The following is a 6,805-nucleotide window of genomic DNA, read 5'->3' as shown; positions in this document are numbered from 1 at the left end:
TAAAATAACAGAAATAAAAAATTCCCTGAAGAGGCTCAATAACTGAATGTATATGAAAATTAAAGAATCAGGAAACTAGAAGATAGAGCAATAAAAATCATCTAATATGAACAACAGAGGGAAAAAGATGATTGAGGAAAAAAAAGCATAGCCTCAAGAGTGTCTGAAACAATACCAAAGACTCTAACATTCTGATCAATGATGAGTCTGAAGAAGAGAAGAAAGATATTAGTGCAGAAAAAAAAAAGAAAGAATACAGTGATGCAACACAAAAAAAATTCATGAAAGAAAAAAATTATAATTTGAATTTTTCAAATTCAAACATGAAGAGACATATCAGTGAAGAAGATATGCAAATATGACCATGAAAAGATGTCCAACGTCACTAGCCATCAGGGAAATACAAATTCAAATCAAGCTGGGATATCACTACACAAGTCTTAAAACAACCAAAATAAAAATTAGTGTAGGCCAGGCGCAGTGGCTCAAGCCTGTAATCCCAGCACTTTGGGAGGCCGAGACGGGCGGATCACGAGGTCAAGAGATCGAGACCATCCTGGCTAACACGGTGAAACCCCGTCTCTACTAAAAAATACAAAAAACTAGCCAGGCGAGGTGGCGGGCGCCTGTAGTCCCAGCTACTCAGGAGGCTGAGGCAGGAGAATGGCGTAAACCCGGGAGGCGGAGCTTGCAGTGAGCTGAGATCCGGCCACTGCACTCCAGCCTGGGTGACAGAGCGAGACTCCATCTCAAAAAAAAAAAAAAAAATTAATGTAAATACCAAATGGTAGCAAGGATGCAGTTAAATTAGATATCTCATACATTGCTGGTGAGATGACTAAATGGTATGCCCACTCCAGAAATAGTTTGGTAGTTGCTTTAAAAATTTAACATACAGGCCAGGCACGGTGGCTCACACCTGTAATCCAAGCACTTTGGGAGGCCAAGGCAAGTGGATTACCTGAGGTCAGGAGTTCAAGACCAGCCTGGCCACATGGTAAAATCCTTTCTCTACTAAAAAATGCAAAAATTAGCCAGGTGTGGTGGCACGTGCCTGTAGTCCCAGCTACTCAGGAGGCAGAGGCAGGAGAATCATTTGAACCCAGGAGGTGAAGGTTGCAGTGAGCTGAGATCATGCCACTGCACTCCAGCTTGGGCAACAGAGTGAGACTCCATCTCAAAGAAAAAAAATAAATTGAATGTACAGGCCAGGAGCGATGGCTCACACCTATAATCCCAGCACTTTGGGAGGCCAAGGTGGGCAGGTCGCTTAAGCTCAGGAGTTCAAGACCAGCCTGGGCAACATGGCAAAATCCTGTCTCTATAAAAAACAACAATGACAAAAAATTAACTGGGTGTGGTGGCACGTGCCTGTGATCCCAGCTACTCAGGAGGCTGAAGTGGGAGGATTGCTTGAGCCCAAGAAGTTGAGGCTACAGTGAGCTGAGATCACACCACTGCACTCAAGCCTGCGCAACAGTGTGAGACCCTGTCTCAAAAATAATAATAATAAAAATGAAAACTGAACATACACGCACCATATAATCCAGCAATCATATTCCTGAGCACTTATTTAAACAATGAAAACATGTTCACACAAGATCCTGTACATGAATGTTCATAGCAACTTCATTAGTAATAGTTCAAAACTGGAAACAACCAAAATTTCCTTCAATAGGTGAATGATTAAACAATCTGTCTTACATCCATACCAGAGTATGACTTAGCAATGAAAATGAATGGATGGCTGGACACAGTGGCTCATGCCTGTAATCCCAGCACTTTGGGAGGCCGAGGTGGCAGGATTACCTGAGATCAGGAGTTCAAGACCAGCCTGGCCAACATCGTGAAACCCCGCCTCTACTAAAAATACAAAAATTAGCCGGGCGTGGTGGTGGGCACCTGTAATCCCAGCTGCTTGGGAGACTGAGGCAAGAGAATCACTTGAACCCAGGAGGTGGAGGTTGCAGTGAGCCAAGATCACACCACTGCAATCCAGTCTGAGCAACAGAGTGAGACTCTGTCCAAAAAAAAAAAAAAAAAAGGAGCGGACTATTGATGCATGCAACCTAGATGAATCTCAAGGATATTACCGAATGAACAAAAAGTCACATACTATATAATTCCATTAATATGATAGTCTCAAAATGACAAGAGTATCGAGATGAAACACACATTAGCAGTTGCCAGAAATCAGGAACTGGGGTGTTGGAAGTGATTACAAAGGGCTAGCACAAGGGAGATGTTTGATGTGATAGAATAGTTCTGTATCCTGGCTGGGCACGGTGGCTCACACCTGTAATCCCAGCACTTTGGGAGGCCGAGGTGGGCTGGTCACGAGGTCAGGAGATCGAGACCATCCTGGCGAACACGGTGAAACCCCATCCCTACTAAAAATACAAAAAAATTAACCAGGCGTGGTGGCAGGCACCTGTAGTCCCAGCTTCTAGGGAGGCTGAGGCAGGAGAATGGTGTGAACTCGGGAGGTGACGGAGCTTGCAGTGAGCAGAGATTGTGCCACTGCACTCCAGCGTGGGCAAAAGAGCGAGACTCTGTCTCAAAATAAATAAATAAATAAATAGAATAGAATAGAATAGAATAGAATAGAATAGAATAGAATAGTTCTGTATCCTGATTGCAGTTAGATGAATCTGTATGTGTGATAAAAGAGCACAGAACTGTACATGCACATTGTGCTAATGTCAATTTTCTGATTTTGGTATTATGCCACAGTTACATAAGATATAACCACTGGGAGAAACTACAGGAAAGTTACATGGGATCCCTCCATGTCATCTTTGCAACTTTCTGTGTCTACACTTAGTTCAAAATAAAAAGTTTTTTAAAAGGGTCTTAGAACAGTACATCCAAAAGAGTGAACTATATGAAATTAAAAAAAAAAAATTACAAAAACAAGACTTGCAGGCAGAGCTTCAGTCTTCTTCTGTTCTGGTGACCAGTTATGACACATGGGACTCACAAATAAGAACGGAATACCCAGATTCAAAAGCAAAACTCAATTGATCTGTCAAAGTAGTCTCCCCCTCTTTCCACAGAACTGGTATAGGAGTGCCCATGTGACTCTGTGTTTACCAAAAAGACACATAGGAAGAGGTGTTCAACTGCAGCTTCACTGAAAGTTTTTCTAACTGTCGAGAAGAGAACACCAGATGAGACGTCTTTGTTTTGGATGTGACAACTGTAACAGCCATGGCCACGTACCAAGCACAAAAACAAAGTCAATCCGCAAAGGAAGGCAGAGTGAGGAGAACCACAGGGAAATGGGATGGGGGCCCCATCCGACACCGCAGTGATTCTGAATCCACTCTCCGTCTGGACTCCTCGTAATGTGACATAATAAACTTCTTAACTGTGAAGTCAGTCGAAGTTGGGATGATAACCTGGAGATGAAACCATCCTACATGAGATGGTCAGAACCTTCATTAACAGAGAACTCGCTGGGATTTCCTTGGTTTTGGAAGTTGTTCCCAAACACAAGTGGGTATCAGAATCACTTGGAGGTGATTAAACCATAGATTTCTCAGTCCCATCCACAGACTTTCTAATTCCTTAGGTCTGAGGACCAAGGATTGCATTTTTAACAAGTTCTCGAGTATTATTTACATTGTTCTTTCAGAGCCACACATTGAGAACCACTGTTTTGGACTAATTGCTTCAACTCTTTCCTGTGAATTCGAGCTTCCCTGCAGGGCAGTGAAATTGCTTGGCGGGAACACACCTGAACCCCATGTGATTCAAGGTAACTCAATCCTAAAGGCAAAAAGCATCAGGGAGTCATTTACTTTCCACACTAATTACCCCCACCCCAGGGACAACATCCTCTATGCCATATGATAAATAATTCTTACATGAATAAAATTATCACTAAGCAAGCCATTCAGATTGTGATTATTTGGGGATTAGCAAGGATAGGATTCATTTTGTGTGATATTGAACAAAAGTATCTTGCAGCTAAATCCTGAGAATGACTTGCTCACACCCATTTGGCAAACTGTTATCAAATAGATTCCCATGTTCTGAACACTCTGGTAAGCACTGGTTACAAAGGTAAATGGTTCTCTCTCCTTAAATTCACAATTTAATAAATGGAAGGCTTAAATATTTAAACTTTGACAAGGTATTCTCTAATAGCGGAGAACACAAGGTGCTTCCAGACCACAGAGAAAGGAGGTACCCACCTTCACAGAACTAAAGGGAGCCTTGTGTGGGCTTCCATTTGTCAAACAGTCTACAAATACTTTTTTATTTTGTGATTTTCCTTGATCTTCACAATGACCCTGCAAAGCAGATAGGGCATGAAGATTTTTCTCATTTCAGGAAACCTTAGGTAAACTGAGGCTCTGGAAACAGAGCTCACTCACTATTAAAAAGCAGGCAATGATGCAAACTCTGGACTCTGACATAACCCTCTCCCTTATCCCCAGCCCCCTTGGAGGACATCCCTGTCACCTCCAGTGGTTTTCAGACAGTCTGGACTTTTAAGGATTGCTAAGGATCAAAGGATTGATGATTTCAGCAAACAGCTAGAAAATAGGCAGGACTGGCCCATTAGTCCTAAAAGATCTGCTTTAGAAAAACTGAGAAATGTGGCTGGGCATGGTGGCTCATGCCTGCAATCCCAGCACTTTGGGAGGCAGACATAGTAGGTGGATCACTTCAGGCCAGGAGTTCAGGACAAGCCTGGCCATCATGGCAAAACCCTGTCTCTACTAAAAATACAAAAATTAGCTAACTCCAGCTACAGGTGGGAGAATCACTTGAACCCAGGAGGCAGAAGGTGCAGTGAGCTGAGATCACACCACTGCACTCCAGCCTGAGTGACACAGTGAGATTCTGTCTCAAAAAAAGAAAAAGAAAAGAAAAACTGTGAAATGTATAAACTATGGTGGTGTCATTTCGAGGGTAACTACAGATCAAATCTCTAACTTGAGGGTGGATTCTGCTCTTACGACATGGAAAGCTGATAACCATCTTTTGAAACAGTAGAATTGGTTTGGCTTCAATGGTGGTTGTTTAAAACACACTTTTTTTCTTCATTTTCTTATTTGTTTAAAGAAAATTAAGACCTCATTAAGGTGGCACTCTTTCCATTATTATTCTGTATCACGTGAGAGTTTACACAATTTGTTTGGTTACCTTTTCCTTCACTTCTCAATAACCAGATGATATTTTTTCTTAATATTCTATTTCATATTCTGGCTCTATAGTATATTTTTATTGAAGTCTATTAATCAGTTACAAAGTTAATTCTTTTGGCTTTTCATATTAAGAAAAGAGAAAAATCCTTCCAGTTTTGCAAAATCTTTGCTAGACTGAATGCTATTGGAGTTTTCAGCAATTGTCTAAAGTTTAGAGGCATTTTACAGATATAACTTATTCATTGCTAAATTTTTAAAAGTTACAGGTTTAAATGTCAGAGAAATATATTATGATCTATTTAAAAAAAAAAATAAAAGGAGGAAGGGAGTGAGGAAAGGAGAAAGGGAAAAGGAAAGGAAGGGAAGGCAAGGAAGGGATGAATGGGAGGGGAGAGCAGGGGAAGGGAGGGGAAAGGAGAAAGAGGAAAGAAGGAAGGAAGAAAGGAGGAAGGGAGGGAAGGAAGGAAAGAAGGAAGGAAGGAAGGAAGGAAGGAAGGAAGAAGGGAGGAAGGGAGGGAAGGAAGGAAAGAAGGAAGGAAGGAAGGAAGGAAGGAAGGAAGGAAGAAGGGAGGAAGGGAGGGAAGGAAGGAAAGAAGGAAGGAAGGAAGGAAGGAGGGAGGGAGGGAAGGAAGGAAGGAAGGAGGGAGGGAGGGAGGGAGGGAGGGAGGAAGGAAGGAAGGAAGGAAGGAAGGAAGGAAGGAAGGAAGGAAGGAAGGAAGGAAGGAAGGAAGGAAGGAAGGGTGGGTGAAAGCCATCACAAACGGGGAAGGATTACAGGACTGAGGAGGCAAGCAGTTTATATAATGCACACTCTGAGGTTTTGTGAAAGTAATATCTAGCACTTCAATGCTTTACCTTGACAAGGGCATTTCAAAACGAAAAGAAAACTGGGAAACAAAAGGGGGAACACACTCCTCTGAAACTGGGCTATGGTATAGACCAAATGGTCTACCCATACTCCCAATCAAATTACCGCTATCTTTCTTAATTTATGTGCAAGATTTAACTCTTTGAAGTCTCAATCATTTGATTGCTTGGGGAAAAAAATATAATAGGAAACTTGGTCCAAATGTGGCTCATAAGGTGTACAAGTGCTACCACATTGTAACCCTGGGTCCCCAGTTTTGGGGTAGCACTGTGAAAAACTACCCACTTGTGACTATTGCACCTTGAATTCCATGAAGAAGTCCAGCACCTGAAAAACAAAAACCAGTGGGATCCAATCATGCTAGATTTGGAAATGAACTTCAGTGAACTCCCCTCATTGCCATACTAAAATCCTCTCCCAGGGAGGAACTTACTCAACTTTTCCTATACATGTGATGTGTGTAGAAGCATGATCAGCAACTGCACCTGCACTGCCTTTACTTTACCTCTACATAAAATAAATCAACTCACCAGCCCAGTAAAAGCCCTGTTTCCACCATCGCTCAGGGAGGCACTGCTTTAGGAACTATGCCTGGTGTCCTCCTTACTTGTTACAAATAATAAAACTCCTTGTTAAATCCTCCTTGGTTGTGGTCATTGTGACACAGGAGTTAAACAGAAATTATTTAGGCAGATAGTGAGGGTAAGAGTCCTTGGTAAAGTTTTCCTTTTAATAAAAAGTAGCCCCAAAATAATTTCTTTCTTTATTTTTTTAATTT

The sequence above is a fragment of the Rhinopithecus roxellana genome, chromosome 6, assembly GCF_007565055.1.
Source record: "Rhinopithecus roxellana isolate Shanxi Qingling chromosome 6, ASM756505v1, whole genome shotgun sequence".
NCBI classification, from domain to species: domain Eukaryota; kingdom Metazoa; phylum Chordata; class Mammalia; order Primates; family Cercopithecidae; genus Rhinopithecus; species Rhinopithecus roxellana.
Note: the sequence above shows the minus strand (reverse complement) of the source record.